The sequence below is a fragment of the Mirounga angustirostris genome, unplaced genomic scaffold (genome assembly GCF_029215605.1).
Source record: "Mirounga angustirostris isolate CCGP_5_RB_7025 unplaced genomic scaffold, mMirAng1.0.hap1 SCAF_5, whole genome shotgun sequence".
Taxonomy (NCBI): Eukaryota; Metazoa; Chordata; class Mammalia; order Carnivora; family Phocidae; genus Mirounga; species Mirounga angustirostris.
In genome coordinates, this window is record NW_026991713.1 from 47,249,494 (window position 1) to 47,268,987 (window position 19,494).

At 38.5% G+C, this 19,494-nt stretch overlaps 1 pseudogene; it reads left to right on the forward strand.

The window, feature by feature from the left end:
* The first annotated feature begins 5,753 nt into the window (after positions 1–5,753).
* LOC123837493 (RNA transcription, translation and transport factor protein-like) lies at positions 5,754–7,329 on the forward strand (annotated as a pseudogene).
* The last annotated feature ends 12,165 nt before the right edge of the window (positions 7,330–19,494 follow it).

Sequence of the window (19,494 nt, forward strand, 5' to 3'; positions counted from 1 at the left end):
ATTGATTTTAGAAAATAGTTTCCTTGACTGTTGATTCAAAATTATTTGCAAATAAAGAGTAACTTAGTAAATGTTATAAAAATATAGAATGGTAAACTCTAACCTGCTTTAAAAAATGAGTAAGGGGTGCCTGGGTGGCTCAGTCGGTTAAGCATCTAACTCGTGGTTTCTGCTCAGGTTGTGATCATGGGGTCGTGAGATTAAGCCCCCACATCAGGCTCCATGCTGAGTGTGGAGCCTGCTTGAGATTCTCTCTCCTTCTCCCTCTGCCCCTCCACCCCCCTGCTCATGCATGCGTGCATGCTCGCTGTCTCTAAAAAAAAAAAAAAAAAAAAAGTAAATGTTTTAACATCTAGGAACCTAAGATATTTTTAAGTTTCCTCATATAAGTATACTACCTTCTAAAATAGAAAAGTTGACATACAGACACATACACGACTACTACTTTTTGTGAAAAAATAATGGAAATAAAATAAACCTAAATATAGAAGAACTACACTTAAAATACCTTCCTTATGTAAGAAATGAAATCAATGCGGGACACCTGGGTGGCTCAGTCAGTTAAGCGTCTGCTTTCGGCTCAGGTCATGATCCCAAGGTCCTAGGATCCAGCCCCGCATCGGGCTCCCTCCTCAGCGGGGAGCCTGCTTCTCCCTCTGCGTGCCGCTCCCCCTGCTTGTGCTCTCTCCCTCTCTGGCAAATATATAAATAAAATCTTTTTAAACAATAAAAGAACTGAAATCAATGCAAGTTACATATCTCTGTGCACTGTGGTGTGTGAGACCTGGTATAGACTTGAATTTCATGAAGGACCTACTGACAAGGTTTTCTCAGTAGTCTCTTACCTCCCAATTCTCTCCCCTCCAACCCACTCTGCACCCAGAGGATGTGAGCCTTGAACTCAGAGCACTCAGTGTTTGTAACATACATATATCAATCACATGTTATCTACGAATTTATTTGGTTTACTGTCATATTGTCCATATAGTCACCATCATGATCTCTTCAAGAGCTTACTCACCTCACAAGGCTTCTCCTCTGCCTTTTCAGTGGGAAGCACACTTACATGTACAATATAGACATTCAACACAATTGATAAATTCACTGTGTAAAAAATGCATTCCACCTACAATTAAGGTCTAACTCTCCTCTCTTGACCACATGTTAAAATAAGTTTCTGACATTACAAACCATGCAAGCAATACAAACTTACAAATAAAAGCCAATCACAAAACTATGAAAGGATGTGCTTCTTGAACATTAGAGAAGAATTAGAAAGGCTGGAATTTAAAAAAGAGGGAATTTTTTTTAAAAATAGAAAGCTCAGGCCTCTGGAATAAATTAGAAATAAGACCATATGTTTGAGACACAGGATTCCTCATGCTAATGTAGGTAAAACATTTTTGTAGGTATGATTCAACACTTCATTTAAAGTAAATAAGGGAAAAAATCTCCATTTGCTAAAAAATTATATATGAATAACTGAATTCTGTAAGAAGTTCCTGTGTAACATTTTATTATAAAATTTAATAATTTGTCCAGCAATTAATTCAATAATTAATAAGGGTTGATTGAATATCTTCTATGTAAGAGGCACTGTATTAATGCTGAGGCTAGCAGGTTGGTTGTTTTCTACAGGACATGCAGACCAACAATTACAATCCAATATAACTGTTGCTTTTTTTTTTTTTTAAGATTTTATTTATTTGTCAGAGAGAGAGAGAGCACAAGCAGAGAGAGTGGTAAGCAGGAGAATCAGGTTCCCTGCTGAGCAAGGGGCCTGATGTAGGACTTGATCCCAGGACCCTGGGATTATGACCTGAGCCAAAGGCAGACACTTAACCGACTGAGCCACCCAGGTGTCCCTATAATAGTTGATTTAATGTTGGTCTGTACAAAGTACTGATGGAGTGTGGAGGCGACCTGAAGTCTGTGAGGAAGAGACAGTGACAGCTTCACAATATTTCAGCTGAATAAGATTTGGAGGAAGAATAGGATAATGTTTGGTGGGCAGCTGGATTAGGAGACTCGTGGTAGAAACTCTCTTTGTTTCTTTTCTTTTTTTTAAAGATTTTATTTCTTTATTTGACAGAGAGAGAGAGAGAGAACACAAGCAGGGGGAGAGGGAAAGGGAGAAGGGGGCTCCCTGCTCAGCAGGGAGCCCGATGTGGGGCTCGATCCCAGGACCCTGGGATCATGACCTGAGCCAAAGGCACACATCTAGCTGACTGAGCCACCCAGGCACCCGGACTAGAAACTTTCATGCTCACTCATGTCTGGTTCTCTCTCCTTCCAGAAGAGGATCCTACTTCCCCACTCTTGTAGTTAGGCAAAGCTATGTAACTAATTCTGTCAGTGAGCTACAGGAGGAAATGACAACGTGTCACTTCCAAGCTGAAGCATTTAATTGCTAGTGCAAAACACTCCAGTACTTTTTATCTACCTTGACAACTAACGAAGTTGTATGTGTCAGAAGGTGTAATTACCCGATGACAGAACTTCTGTCAGCCTGGGTGCCTGAATGACTTTGTGGAGCAGAGCCATTTGCTGAAACATGATACGGATTATGACATGGACAAGAAATAAATCATGTGTTAAGCCATTAAAGTTTAGGGATTGTTTTGTTATTTCAGCATTTCAGATAGAGGTAACACAGTTAAAAATAAAAGAAAGGAAGAATAGACAAATCTCCCATGCAAAAGACTTTGTGCCCTCCAGAAAGTGGAGTACAGATCCACATTCCTTAAGTGTAGTCTGTGCATGGTGACTTCCTTCCAAAGAATACAGCATAGAAGCAGGGGGTGGTGGGGGGGATTAATTTCACAGTAGAGAAACCTGACAAATGCTACTTCAGCCAGTGGATTGAAATGAATATCAACAGTTGTAAGTTCTGCTGATAGCATGCATCCTAGATATGATGTGAAAATGGTACACTCCTTCTGCAATCTTCCTCCCCAAAATACATGAACCTAGCCTAATCATGAGAAAAACATCAGATAAATCATTGCCAGTTAAGGGTCATTCTATAAACTACTCAATCGGTACTCATCAAAACTGTCTAGGTCATCAAAAACAAGGAGAGTTTCAGAAATTATTATAGCCAAAAGGAACCAAAAGAGACACAACAACTATATGTAATATAGTACCCTGGATAGGATCCTGGAACAGAAAAAGGGACACTTGGTAAAAATGAAGGAAATCTGAATAAAGTATGAACTTTAGTTAATAATAACTTATCACTCTAGGTTCATTAATTATAAAAAATGAACCATACTGATGTAGGATGTTAGTAATAGGGGGAAGTGAGGATGGGGTACACTGAAACTATCTGTACTATCTTGTAATTTTTATCTAAATCTCAAACTATTCTAAAATTGTCTTTTGTTTTTGTTTTTTAATAAGAAGATGTAAGAGAGAACATGGTGTGTTCTGGAAATTCCTTTTAAAGTGAGGAATGGAAGTGAAGAGTTTGGGTAGGTAAGCAAAAGATCTTTTATGCTTTTCAAGGATTTGATTTTTAAATTGTATAGGGTGGGTGAGAAATCTCTAGAAGATCTATGGATAGGCTTCAGGGCAATTGCAAAACCTCTGAAATTTTATGAAATTATATTGTCTGCATGTGTATATGTATGTTTTTTCAGAAGACAGTCAAAAGCTTTATTTATTATTTATATGTTCTTAAAGGGAAAAGTACTAAAATATGTTAATGATCACTGCTGAAGGTGATGTAGATACTCTGAAATATTCTGAGCAAGAAAAATGACACAATTATATTTTTTGCATAAATATCATTTTTGGGGGGTACCTGGGTGGCTCAGTTGTTAAACGTCTGCCTTCAGCTCAGGTCATGGTCCCGGGGTCCTGGGATCGAGCCTCGCATCAGGCTCCCTACTCTATGGGAAGCCTGCTTCTCCCTCTCCCACTCCCCCTGCTTGTGTTCCCTCTCTCACTGTGTCTCTCGCTGTCAAATAAATAAATAAAATCTTAAAAAAATAATAATTTTTTGGTGGTACAGACTAAAGTGATAGTGTGTGCATGTTTGAAAAAGAAAGGCAGGAATAAAGGCAAGATGATAATAAAGACAGTGATCTTCAAACTCTTTTGATCATGGTCCACTTTGCAAGAGGAAGAAATGATCCCATAACTTATCTTACCATACTGCTGCCACTTTCCTGAGGAAAAAGAACTGAGTCATTAGGATGAAATGTCATTTTTTTAAAAACCAAAGTTTGGTGGAATGGTATATACATCTACTTTAGCATTCAGGTTGTGAGTGTGCATCGTTATTCCATAAAAATGAAGAAAAAAACATTCAGTTTTGATCAATTCATACTCGTAGGGGGACTGTGGACTGCAAATCATTCTTTGAGAGACTACTGTTACAATCTGCAAGAGAAATAATAAGAAGTCAAGATAGAAGAAGATAGGAGGTACAAAGAGGAGAAGACAGATAAGACATATCAAGGGATATGGATCAGCAGAATTTTTTGATTGCTTGGATGGAAGATATAAGGCAGAGTGGAAAACTAGCTTGACATTTTTGGTTTCTGGTGAACAGAATATGGGGAGTGCAGGATGGCAGATAAACCTGGAGGAGGATGGGGTGGGTGGGAGATGATGAGTCCAATTTTGAATATGTTGTGTTTGAGATCCCAAGTAGACATGCCATGTAGGCCACTGGATCCTGGGATCTTTCAGTTCAGTAAAGGAGGTCTTGGGCTGGAGCTCTAAGTTCCTAATTTAGGACAATAAAACATTCATATGATAGTCTGATTTCTCTATCATTTACAATAATAAATAGGAATTCCAATTTAAAAAATTTTTATTATACCTCTTGAAATAAAATAGACAACTCAAGATTAGGGAGAGGAGAAGTCAGAGCCAATTAAGAATCCCTGAGATACAGCAAGAACAACTATATACTTACGATTTGAAATTCTTGCTGAATGAAGTTTCTACTGCCTAATTTCTTTTTTTTTTTTTTAAGATTTTATTTATTTATTTGAGAGAGAGAATGAGATAGAGACAGAGAGAGCATGAGAGGGGGAGGGTCAGAGGGAGAAGCAGACTCCCTGCTGAGCAGGGAGCCCAAATGCGGGACTCGATCCCAGGACTCCAGGATCATGACCTGAGCCGAAGGCAGTCGCTTAACCAACTGAGCCACTCAGGCGCCCTCTACTGCCTAATTTCTTGAAATCATGTTCCATGCATCTTTGTTTCTCCTTACCCATCTCTCCCTTTTTAAGTCATGGAATTTAATTAAGTGTTCATTTATTTGTTGCTGCTGCTTTGGGGGCTGTTTTAATTTTTATTGATATATAATTTACATTTAGCAAAGTTCACACATTTTAAGTGTACAGCTGAAGGCATTTTTACATATTTCTGTGTAACCAACACAGAGATCAACTTATAGGATATACCCAGCAACCCAGAAGGTTCCTTTATGCCTCCTACCAATCAACACTTCTCCAAAGTTAGCCATTATTTTGATCTGTATTACGGTTACCTTGTCCTTTTCTGAGCTTCATAAAAACGGAATCAGAGAGTATGGTTTTCTTCATGTGTGGCTCACCTCATTCCGCCTCACAGTATGCCTTTGAGAGTCATTCATGTGTTGCCACTTTGTTGCAGTAGTTCATTTTCTCTGTGTAGTATTACTTTGTATAAATTTGGCCCTCTTGCCACACACCAGCTCCTTTTCACCTCTCCTTTCCCAGCGGAAGCCGGGGGCACCAGAGTGAGACGCGGGGACCATGTCGCAACACAAGCTGATGGCCATTGCCTACCACAACCCTGCTGGCTCAACTGCAAAGATGAAACAGAATTTAGGAACTTTGTTTGGCTTGAAGACCAGAAAATCAGACACTACAAGATCGAAGACAGAGGTAATTTAAGAAACATCCACAGCAGTGACTGGCTCAAATTCTTTGAAAAGTGTCTCAGAGATGTTAACTGTCCTTTCAAAATTCAAGATTATTGTCTCTGAGATTTGCAAGTTTCACTATTACATGTCAGGGTGTTGATCTATTTTTTTTTTTTTTTTTTGAGGGGGGTTCTCTGTGCCTCCTGGAGTTGGATGCCTGTTTCCTTCCCCAGATTAGGGAAGTTCTCTATTATTTGCTCCAATATACCTTCTGCCCCTCTCTCTCTTCTTCTTCTGGGATCCCAATTATTCTAATATTTTTCATCTTATGGTATCACTTACCTCTCGAATTCTCCCCTCACGGTCCAGTAGTTGTTTATCTCTCTTTTTCTCAGCTTCTTTATTCCCCATCATTTGGTCTTCTATATCACTTACTCTCTCTTCTGCCTCATTTATCCTAGCAGTTAGAGCCTCCATTTTTAATTGCATCTCATTAATAGCTTTTTTTGATTTCAACTTCATTCGATTTTAGTTCTTTTATTTCTCCAGAAAGGGATTCTCTAGCGTCTTCTATGCTTTTTTCAAGCCCAGCTAGTTCTTTATAATCATTATTCTGAACTCTAGTTCTGACATCCTACTTATGTCCATACTGATTAGGTCGTTGGCAGTCAGTACTGCCTCTTGTTCTCTTTCTTAAAGTGAGATTTTCTGTCTTATTCTTGCAGAAAGTGGTCCCTTTTCTATTTGTAGAGTTGCAGCTATTCTTTTCTTCGATCTCTGGTTGAGTTTGCAAGTGTTCAGAATGACTTGATAGCTATCTAGCTGAATTCCTGGGACCAGATAAAACTAAGGTCTCCTGCTCCTCCACCATCTTGGACCAGAACCAAGATTCAAGATCAACAAGAAGCAATTGACTGGCTTCTTGGTTTAGCTGTTAGACCTGAATATGGAGATAATGCTGAAAAATACCCCGACTTGGCAACTGAGAATACAAAAAATGCTGACAATGCAGCTAAAACTGCAGAGCCATTGATCAATTTGGATGTAAATTATCCCAATTTCAAGACTGGTGTAATGGCTTTGGCTAACCTTCTTCAGATTCAGCTCATAATAATTACCTGGTAACACTTAAGGCAATTCGCATTTTGATCCAGAAGCACCTGACACAAAATGCAGTTGCTAAAGCAAATCAAACAAAAGACGGCTTTCCTGTTGCTTTAGACAAACATATTCTTAGTTTCAACACAGGAGATGCATTTCTTAATGAAGCTGCCCCAATACTGCAGTTGCTGCATATAGAAGAGCTACAGACAAAAATTCATGAAGCCATGGTAGCTGTTCAGGCAATTATTGCTGATCCAAAGACAGACCACAGACAGGAAAGTTGGAAGATGAACTTTTTAAGATTTCAGCTTTTCACCTACTTAGTACGATTGGGAACCATGTATGCTCTAGCATGTGTTTAGAAATCAAATGTCACATTTTCAAGGGTAGAATTCTAAAAAATTGACAATATTCTCAAGATTTACCATCATTGATTTTTTTTAATTAAGTTCAGGAAAGTGGGGGAAAAATATACCACAATTTATCCATTCTACTATTGGTGGATTATTTTTTCATTTTTTTGTAAATATGAATAAAGTTGCTATGCACATTCTTGTACATGTTTTTGGTAGGCATATGCACTCAGTTCTCTTGAGTATCGTCCAAGAAATGAAATTGTTTGAGTCTAGCATGGGAGTTTGTTTGGCTTTAGTAAATTCTGCCAGATTCCAAAATAGTTGTGCATACTTAGGCTTCTACCAGCAGTGATTAATATTCCCATTTCTCCACACTCTTGGTGTTACCAGAACTTTTCACTGTAGTCTATCTGGTGGGTAGGAAGTAGTGTCTCATTGTTTTTTGTTCTGTTTTGTTTTAAGATTTGAGAGAGAGAGAGTGTGAGTTGGGGGAGTGGCAGAGGGAGAGGGAGAAGGAGAGAAGCAGACTCCCTGCTGAGCATGGAGCCCCACACGGGGCTTGATCCCACCACCCTGACATCATGACCTGAGCCGAAATCAAGAGCCAGATGCTCAACCAACTGAACCACCCAGGGGCGTCCTCTCATTGATTTTTTTTTTTTAAACATCTTTTTTGAGGTATAACATACATAACTTAACTTCACATATTTAATGTCCAAATTGATATTTTGACATATGTATACACCTATGAAATAATCACCACAAAGGCAGTGAGCCTACCCATCATCTCCAAAAGTTTTCTGTGCCCCCTTGTAATCTCTTTCCCCTCACCCTCACCTTCCTGTTTCTAAGCAACCACTGATTTGTTGTCACTATAAATTTGCATTTTCTGGAGTTTTAGATGAATAGAATCACACAGTATGTCCTTTTTGTTGTCTAGGTTCTTTAAGTCAACATAGCTATTTTGACATTCATCCTTATCATTGCATGTATAAATGGTCCATTATTTTGATTGCTGAGCACTGTTCCATTGTATGGCTACATCACAATTTGCTATTCCATTCATCTGTTGATGGACATTTGAGTTGTTTCCAATTTTTGGTTATTACCAAAAAAAGCTGTTATGAACACTCTTGTCTAAGTCTTTGTATGAACATACATTTTATTTCTCTTGGGTAAATACCTAGGATTAGAAAGCCTGGATTACATGATAGGTGTATGTTTAGCTTTTTTTTTTTTTTAAGAGGTATTTATTTTTATTTGAGAGAGAAAGCAGGGGAAGGGGCAGAGGGAGAGGGCGAGAAAAAGAATCTTCAAACAGACTTCCTGCTGAGCATGATGCAGGGCTTGATCCCAGCATCCTGAGATCATGACCTGAGCTGAAATCAAAAGTCCAACACTTAACCAGCTGAGCCACCCAGGCGCCCCTATGTTATGACTTTTTTTTTTTTTTTAAAGATTTTATTTATTTTTTTGACAGAGAGAGACATAGCGAGAGCAGGAACACAAGCAGGGCGAATGGGAGAGGGAGAAGCAGGCCTCCCACAGAGCAGGGAGCCCGATGCGGGACTCGATCCCAAGACCCTGGGATCATGACCTGAGCTGAAGGCAGACGCTTAATGACTGAGCCACCCAGGCGCCCCTGTTATATGACTTTTAAAGATACTGCCAAGTATGGTGACTAACATAACATAATAAAATTAAAAAAAAAAAAAGATACTGCCAAACAGTTTTCCAAAGCGGTTTTAACACTTTAAATTCCCACTACCAGCATGCTTGCCAACACACGGTATGGTCAGTCTTCTTAATTTTAGCTATTCTAATAGGTATATGGTGGTATCTCAGTTTGCTTTTGATTTGCATTTCCCTAATGACTAGTGATATAGAACATTTTTTCATGTGATCATTTGTCATCTTTGATACATTTTCTTTGGTAGTGTCTGCTGAAGTTTTTGCACCTTTTTATTTTATTTTATTTTATTTTTTTTTAAGATTTTATTTGTTTGACACAGAGAGAGAGACAGTGAGAGAGGGAACACAAGCAGGGGGAGTGGGAGAGGAGGAAGCAGGTTTCCCGCGGAGCAGGGAGCCTGATGCAAGGCTCGATCCCAGTACCCTGGGATCGTGACCTGAGCCGAAGGCAGATGCTAACGACTGAGCCACCCAGGCACCCCTGCACCTTTTTAACTGGCTGTGATCAATTAATTGTAAACACCACTGCACTCAGACCAGCCGCCCCTGCACCTTTTTAAAAATGGGTTGTTTGTTTTCTTATTGCTGAGTTTTGAGCATTCTTTATATACTCGAGATACAAGTCCTTTATCAGTTATTTGCTTTGTAAATATTATCTCCACATCTGAGATCTGTGGCTTGTCTTTTAGTCCCCTAACATGGTCTTTTGAAGAACAGCAGTTTTAAATTTTGATGAAGTCCAATTTATCAATTTGTTCTTTTATGGATTGTGCTTTTGGTCTTGTATCTAAGGTCCAAAGGTTTTCTTCTGTGTTTTCTTCTAGACAGTTTTAGGTTTCACATTTAGATCTATGATCCATTTTGGGATGATTTTTATATATGGTGATATGGCACAATGTATGAACCCAAACTGATTTTCTTTTTTACATATGCACCCCCCACAAACACACACACACCCCTCACTAAGTAACCAGAGATAAAACTATAATCTCAAAAAAAAAAAAAAGATTTCTTTCTGGGTGGTCACTGCCACTAAAGACCATTTCCAGATGCATCCCCTCTTCTCCGTCAGACTATTGGAAATTAATTTGATCTATAGTTGAACTGTGTCTGGCTGTGTTATGGTTTTAGTGTGATTCAGTTCACCATTGGCTTCAAATTTTTATAAGAGTGGGATCAGGACTTTATTTTCAGCAGAGCCTGGGACCTGAAAGCTAACAAGATCCTAAAGAACCACCTGGGCTTCATAACCATGTCATCAGTTTTTAGAACTATAGGGTTATCTCCTTGCCAGTTATTGGGTTCCTTGGGAGGTTTCTTTGTTCTTCAGTCTATATTCCTTCTTCTGTGCTTAGAGATCTCCTTCAGTCTTGCTCCCCATCCTCTGGCATTTGGAGGGCAGCTACCCTTCTCTCCATAAAGGTCCAGAATGGCCAGGAGGGTTTCTCCCAGCCTGCCTGCTGGGTTTTCAGGCTTTGGTAGTTGGAAGTCTGGATTGCTTGTGAGGACTCCTGACCCATCTCCAGATTTTCATAGTTGGACACTGGAATACCTCTGGTGGATTTCTCGCCACCCTCCTGGGCTGTTCCTCTTGACTCCAGAAAGTGGATACTTTGAACTTGAGGGAGATTCCATACACCTTAGGAGGGGACCTCGTTCAGCTTTCCTTTTCTCGTCCCAAGTTTCTGCCTGCTGCCCCTCTCTCTTCCTTTCTCTCTCTCTCTCTCTCAAATAAATAAAATCAAAGAAAGAAAGAAAGAAAGAAAGAAAGAAAGAAAGAAAGAAAGAAAGAAAGAAAGAAAGAAAGAAAGAAAGATTTTATTGTTATTCAGCTCCCAAGAGGAGGGACACATAACAGCATGCAGGGCCATAGCAGGGTCAGGAGTGAGAGGAAGCATGATCTAGAGTGTTTATTGTGCTCTCCATAAGAAGGAAGGAATGAGGCAATGTAAACAGCTTGGGTTGGCTAGTATGAATAATTTCAGTGGGCTCTGGGCTATGGGGTAGTCTGTACTTGTTTGGTACTTGGCAGGAGAAGGCAGGAGAAGTACCGGCTTGTCGTGTGACAGGTAAACAAGGGGGTTGAGAGTCTGGGAGCTGGATTGGTAGGTCTGCATATGAAAGTTGTCCAACTTCAGGATGAAGTAGGGGTAAAAATAGGATAGATACTCTAGAGTGAATAAGTGTCCTTGGACTCCTTGAACATCAAAGAAAAAGATGTTTATAGATGTTAAAGTGACCAAGTAGAGCCTTAATTGGCAAAGCACCACTCACTGTCAAAGGTGCTTTACCAAGGTGCTAAGACAGGACACCGTTCAGGATATCGAATTATGAAACCCAAGTACTCTATAAATATTTTTTCTTTTCAATCTCACCCTACCATGAAGAGGTTAGCCATGGCTGAATTAGCACCAACAGGGTCCACAGTTTCTGTGAGTGGTAGAAACTTGGCTCCCAGTGCCTCATACATATTTGCCCAAGTAACCTCTCCAAAAGAAAGATTAAGAAGCTACACCCATCTCTGTGATCCTGGTCAGTTATTCATCTCTCTGAAGCTCAATTACCTCCTGTAGACACTGAAAGTACTACTGTTTACTTTGTAGCTTTGTTGAAATCATACCAGTAAGATTACAGTAAAGTTTAAAGAGTTAAGAAATGACAGCTCCTGGGACGTTTGGGTGGCTCAGTGGTTAAGCGTCTGCCTTCAGCTCAGGTCCCAATCCAAGGGTCCTGGGATCGAGTCCCACATCGGGCTCCCTGCTCAGCAGAGAGCCTGCTTCTCCCTCCCCCACTCCCCCTGCTTGTGTTCCTGCTCTTGCTAACTCTCTCTCTGTCAAATAAATAAATAAAATCTTAAAAAAAAAAAAAAAAAAGAAATGACAGCTCCTTCTGTTCCCCCTCCAGTCCTCTCTCCTCTATAAACAATAAAAATAAGTTATTATAAAGTAACCAGAATAATTAAACTGACCTAAACTGAGCACTTACAGTGTATTAAAGACTAGTCTAAGTACTTATGTGTCTGATCTCATGGTTCTATGAGATTTAATAGCCTCTTGAGAAAAATTCCAGACTTTAAAGAGATCACATGCCGTAGCATTTACATATAACACTCTCCTGACTATCTGAATAAACCACAAATCCAAATAGACACGAATGAGATGAAAAGATTTTTATAACAGTTGACTCAATTTGATATTGGAATAAGAATGAGAGAAATCAGAGAATATTTGTTACCTTCATGGCATCTATTTATTAGGTAATTTTAGAAATTTTTGAGAAAAAAAAAAAAAACAATAAGAAGATACCAACTGAAAACATAGCTGTTAAAAATTGGTCATAGTAACCAAGACTGGTATGGTATTGAAAAAGAGATAGACACTTAAATCAAGAACAGAATAGAGAACCCAGAAACAAACAAATATACTCAGTTAATTTTTGACAAAGGAGCAAAAGCAATTCAACAGAGGAGGCCTTTTCAATAAATGGTGCCAGAGTAATTGGACATCCATTAGACAAAATAAATAAATAAATAGATAGATTTTAAAAAGAACACAACCTAAACCTCACACCTTATGCAAAAATACACTCAAAATGGATCACGAACTTAAATGTAAAACTGTGAAACTCATAGAAAAGAATATACAAGAAAATATTTGAGAACTATGACTAGGTAAAGAGTTCTTAGACTTGACACTAAAAGCATAATTCATAAGAGGAAAAATAGATAAATTGGACCTCATCAAAATAAAAACCTTTTCCTCTCCCAAAGATCTCATTAAAAGGATGAAAAGACAAATGAGAGACTGGGAGAAAATATTTGCAGATCACCTACCACATAAAAGCCTTTTATCTAGAATATATAAAAACCCTTCAAAATTCAACATCAAAAAAAAAAATCCAATTAGAAAACTGGACATTGACACAGAAAAGACATTCACAGACATTTCACCAAAGAGAATATACAGGTGGCAAATAAACACATGAAACGATTTTTCTTTTTTTTTTTTAAGATTTTATTTATTTGTCAGAGAGAGAGAGCACAAGCAGGGGGAGCGGCAGGGAGAGGGAGAGGGAGAAGCAGGCTCCCCGCTGAGGAAGGAGCCCTATGCAGGACTTGATCCCAGGACCTGGGGATCATGACCCAAGCTGAAGGCAGACTCTTAACTGACTGAACCACTCAGGCTCCCCACACATGAAAAGATTTTTCAACATTATTAGCCATTACAGAAATAAACACTAAAACTACAATGAGATATGATTATATACATATAAGAATGGCAAAACCGGGGGTGCCTGGGTGGCTCAGTCAGTTAAGCATCTGCCTTTGGCTCAGGTCATGATCCCAGGGTCCTGCGATTGAGCCCCGCATCAGACTCCTGGCTCAGCAGGGAGCCTGCTTCTCCCTCTGCCTCTGCCTCTGCTCCCCACCCCTACCCCCACTTGTGCTATCTCTCTCTGTCTCTCAAATAAATAAAATCTTTAAAAAAATAAACTTAAAAAAAAAAAAGAATGGCCAACTCAAAAAATAATAACAGCAAATGCTGAAAAGGTTGCAGAGAAACTCGATCACTCATACATTGCTTGTGGGAATGTGAAATATAACACCCATTCTGGAATATAGCCCAGCAATTCCTATCAAAATTAAAAATGGATTTAGCATACAATCTAGCAATCCACTCTTGGGTATTTATCCCAGAGAAATGTCTTATTTCCACATAAGAACTTGTACATGAATGTTCATAGCAACTTCATTCTTAATAGCAAAATCTGTGAACTATCCAAATTTCTTTTATAGAGTGAATGGTTAAACAAATTGTGGTGTGTCTACACTATGGAATACTACTCAGCAATAAAAAAGGAACAAATTATTGATACACACAACAGAAGTTTGAAGGAACTTTAAGGAAATTATGCCGAACAAAAAGAGTCAATCTAAAAAGGATATATACTGGACGATTTCACTTATTGAAGGTTGGTGAAATAACCTAATAACAGAGATGGAGAATAGAGTAGTGGTTGCCAAGGGTTTGAGATGATAGGGAAGAGATGGGCGTGGCTATAACGTGGTGACAGGAAGGAGTCTTGTGGTGATGGGTACAGTTGAAAGTCATGGTTGTGGTGCTGACTGTCCAAGGCCCCTATGTGAGAAAATAGCATCGGGCCACACACACAAACACAAGTACATGTATAACTGGTGAAATTTAAATAAGCTCTACGGAGTGTATGAATGTCAATAGCTTTGACTTCGGTGTTGTACTATAGTTGTGCAAAGTGTGAACACTGGAGGAAGAGCGCACAGAGTTCCTCTGTATGGTCCTTTGCAAACAGCTATGCATTTATAATTATCTCAAAATAAAGTTTTTTTAAAAACTGCTATAAACCTTTAAAATATATGTAATTTGGGACGCTTGGGTGGCTCAGGCGGTTAAGCGTCTGCCTTCAGCTCAGGTCATGATCCCAGGGTCCTGGGATCGAGTCCCACATCGGGGCTCCTTGCTCAGCAGGGAGCCTGCTTCTCCCTCTCCTTCTGCCTGCCGCTCCCCCTCCTTGTGCTCTCTCTCTCTCTCTGACAAATAAATAAAAATCTCAAAAAAAAAATAAAATAAAATAGGGCGCCTGGGTGGCTCAGTTGGTTAAGTGACTGCCTTCAGCTCAGGTCATGATCCTGGAGTCCCGGGATCGAGTCCCGCATTGGGCTCCCTGCTCGGCAGGGAGTCTGCTTCTCCCTCTGACCCTCCCCCCTCTCATGCTCTCTCTCTATCTCATTCTCTCTCTCAAATAAGTAAATAAAATCTTAAAAAAATAAAATAAAATAAAATATATGTAATTTATTTTGATAAATAGTTTTGCAAGATATACCAAAAGGAGTTTTATATCTGTTCAATTTTCCTGAAATTAAAACCCACTACCTTCTCTTCCCTTTCATTGAAAATCTCTCATCAGAATTATTTTAACAATTTAGAAACTGGTATGGAAAAAACAGGCCAGTAAGAAATATACTTCTATGGTTGCCAGGTGTCCATAAATGGGCTGAACATTCTGTCATTTTAGGAAAAAGAAAACAATAAGCTAGGCATGAAAATATAGCTTTTATCTTTAAAATTTTTCCTGTATGTATTGCGGGTTGCTTGGACCTCAATATTGTTTCCATGTTTTATTTACTTATTTAATTTTTATTTATTTATTTTTAAGATTTTATTTATTTATTTGAGAGAAAGAGATATAATGAGCACGAGTTGGGGGGAAGGGCAGAGGGAGAAGCAGACTCCCTGATGAGCGCAAAGTCGTACATGGGGCTCGATCCCAGGACCCTGAGACCATGACCTGAGCCAAAGTCAGATGCTTGACCAACTAAGCCACCCAGGCATCCCTATTTTATTTTATGACAGGAAAAAGAACACAGATGTTGCAAAACTGTGACAGAATTATTTTTTAAAAAGAAAGTAAGTTCTGCGCCTGCAAATCAAAATAAGTTCTAATAAAAATATTAGTATTAATATTATTACTGTATTATTAATATAATATTGTTGTATCCAGTAATATTATTTTTTGGGAAGCAGATAAACTAATTTTAAGGTTCATACAGAAAAATGAGTAGTGGTTTTAAAAATATGTCTACAAATTCTTTAAAAGTGGAGCTTACCTCCCCTGTCCTTGAGCATGGCTAGACTTACTTCTAGTGACTATGATAAAGTGACAGTGTGTCGTTTCTGAGGCTGTCATTAAAGTCACGTGCCGCCTCCTTGCTTTCTCTTTTTACATCACTTGCTCAGGAGGAAATCAACCACAACACTGTGAGGATGCTCAAAAAGGTCTATGGAGAGGTCCGTGTAATGAAAAACTGAAGACTTTTGCCAAAGCCCACTTGGAAGGAAATCCTTCAGCCCCCATCAAGCCTTCAGATGACTCCAGCCTGCGCTGACATCTTGACTACAACCTCATGAGAGATCTTGCACCAGAAGAACCCAGCTAAGCTATTCTGAAGGTCCTCACCCACAAAAATGGTGAAATTAGTAGCTGTTTACCATTTAAGTCACTTAGTTTTGGGGGTAATCTGTTATAGAGCAATAGGTAACTAACCCAATGAATAAGTAATCACAGCCATGAAATTAAAAAAAAAAAAGAATAATAAAGGGGAATTAACTTGATCATATAGTAAAACATATTCTAAAGCTTCAATAATTAAAACAGTATGTTACCAGCATATGAATGGACATACAGATCAAAGAACTATAATAGAAAGTTTATAAATACATATATCCATGTGAAAATTTAGTATATGGTAAAGGCGACATTTCAAATCAATGGGAGGAAAGATGGCATTTTAACAACTGAAGAGCCATCTGGAAAAATAAGTTGGATCCATACGCTACACTTTATAATAAAACTGAATTATGGACAGATCAAATACTTAAATATTAAATATGAAAAAGGATTAAAATAAATTATGGAAGAATAAAAAACATTTATGAGTGGAAACTCAAAAGCCTTAAAAGAAAAGAGTGATAAATTTTTTTTTAAAGACTTTATTTATTTATTTGAGAGAGAGAGAGTGAGCACGAGAGGGGGGAGCGGGAGAGGGAGAAGCAGACTCCCCGCTGAGCAGAGAGCCCGATGTGGGACTCGATCCCGGGACTCCAGGATCATGACCTGAGCTGAAGGCAGTCGCCCAACCAACTGAGCCACCCAGGCGCCCCTAAAGAGTGATAAATTTGATCACACAGACACTTTCTGCATGGAAAAAACTTTATGGACAAAGACAAAAGACAAACTGGAAAAATATTAGCTGCTCATGCCCCACATAAAGCACTTATCCTCCTAATTTATAAAGAGCTTTTATGAATCAATAAGAAAAAGACCAACAACCCAATAAAAGATGAGTAACAGACAATTGTCAAAAAAAATGAAATATACATGGCTTTTAAACTATAAAAAGATGTTTAATGACAATACAAGAAACATGAATTAAAACTACTGAATGATACCACTTTTAATCACATTGTCAAAGACAAAAAATCTTGATAAGACCCTTTATTGGCAATGGTGTGGAGAAACAGATACTCCTGAGCATTACTGGTGGGAGAGTGAATTGCTATAATCTCTATAAGATCATTTTGGCAATTTTGTTGTTTGTTCAAACTACAAATATACTCTAGAGAGACTTGAACCTCTACCCACTGCTGGTAGGACTATAAAACGGTGCAATCATTTTGGAAAATAGTCTAACATTTCCTTAAGGTTAAACATAGAGTTACCTTATGACCCAGAAATTCAACTCCTAGGTTTCATTTCAGGAGAAATGAAAACATACGTTCACACAAACACTTGTACACAAATGTTCATAGCAGCATTATTCATAATAGGCAAAAAGTGGAAACCACTCAAATGCCCATCGATTGATGCATTTTATTTTATTTTAAAGATTTTATTTATTTATTTGACAGAGAGAGAGAGAGAGAGAAGCAGGGGAAGTGGCAGGCAGAGAGAGAGGGAGAAGCAGGTTCCCTGCTGAGCAAGGAGCCTGATGCGGGGACTCGATCCCAGGACTCTGAGATCATGACCTGAGCCGAAGGCAGATGCTTAACCAACTGAGCCACCCAGGAGCCCCAATTGATGCATTTTAAATCAGTGTGTTATATGGAATATTAATTGTGTCTCAGTAAAGCTGTTATTTTTTTTAGGAAGCCAAAGAGAAAGACTTGTTACATATGGAGGGACAAAAGATGACATCAGAATTCTTGTCAGAAACAATACAAACAATGAAGACATTGGAGCAACATATTTAAACTACTAAAAGGCAAAAATTGTCAATCTAGTATTCTACACACAGAAATATATCTTTCAAAAATGAATGTGAAACACCACACTTCTAAATAATACTTGAGTCAGAAAAGAAGTCTCAAGAGAAATTTAAAAACATTTTGAACTAAATGAAAATAAAAAATACAGGGACACCTGGGTAGCTCAGTCAGTTAAGTGTCTGCCTTCAGCTCAGGTCATGCTCCCAGGGTTCTGGGATCGAGCCCCACATCAGGCTCCTTGCTCGGCGGGAAACCTGCTTCTCCCTCTGCTGACGCTCCCCCTGCTTGTGCTCTCTCTCTCTGATAAATAAATAAAATCTTTTAAAAAAATTTTTTTAAAAATACAGCTTATCAAAATATATGAATGTAGTGAAAACAGTGCTTAGAGAAAAATTTATGGCATTAAGTGCATATATTAGTAGGGAAAATCTAAAATAAAACATCTAAACTCCCACTTTAGGAAACTAGAGAAAGAACAATTTAAGCCTAAAGTAAGCAGAGGGAAAAATATATAAATTAGAGCAGAAATCAATAAATTGAAAACAAGAATGCAATAGATCAATAAAATTGATAAACCTCTACTAGACTAACCAAGAGCAAGAAGACACAAATTACTAAATTCTGATACAGGTGCTGATTAGTATAAGTACTGATACAAGAATAAACCTTGAAAACATCATGCTAAGTGAAAGAAGCAAGTCACAGAACTGCATATTATATGATCCCATTCATATAAAATGTCCAGACCAGAGAAAGATATTGAGAGATAGAAAGTAAATTAGTGGTTGTGTAGGAATAGGCAGGGAGAGACGTTAACAGATAGGTGGGTGATAGCTAAAGGGTATCCGGTTTCTTTTTGAGGTGATGAAAATGTCCTGAAATCAACTTTGGTGATGGGTATACCTATCTGTGAATATACTAAAAAACACTGAACCATACACTTTAAATGAGTAAATTGTATGGTATGTGAACTGTAGCCAATAAAGCTGTCTTAAAAAAAAAAAAAAAAAGCAAGGTGCAAAACATTGTGTAGCAGGTTAATATTTGTGTAAGAAAAGATGAGGGGGAGGTGACCAAATGTTCAGTACAAAATGCTTATCCAAGCATAGTATTTCAGGGAGGACTCAGGAAACTGAATATTTTTTGCCTCCAATAGAGAACTTGTAGCTAAGGGACACGTTTGGAAGGAACTTTGTATTATCCTCTTGCACCTTTTGACTTTCGTACCATGTACAGTATTAATAGGCAGATTTATTAAAAGTTAATGAAGTTTAAGCTTTGGGACCCCTCATTTACCTGGGCCCTTCGTAAGGCCGTAGGAGGGACCCTAATAACGTGTTTACATGTCATATGTTTTTGTAAAATTTGCAAAAATGAGATATGTTCACTTCAAACAGTTAATGCTGTTGGTTCTTTCCACTCCAAATTCCCCTCCATTCACTTCCCCTTTTATGTGATGTGTGGGGGAGGGAGAAGCGGGAATCTGGCTGTAAACATTTGGGGATGTTGTTAAGGGAAAATAGACTCAAGAGATACTTGTATTTGGGTTATGTAGGTAGCCATCACTTCCTGCAGTTAAATTATTGCTAGTTGATCTGGTGTTTGAAATGACTTCCAGAGATACTCTTATTATCCACCTGCATCCAATGCATCTGGCACTGCAGTAAAAAGGTGCAGG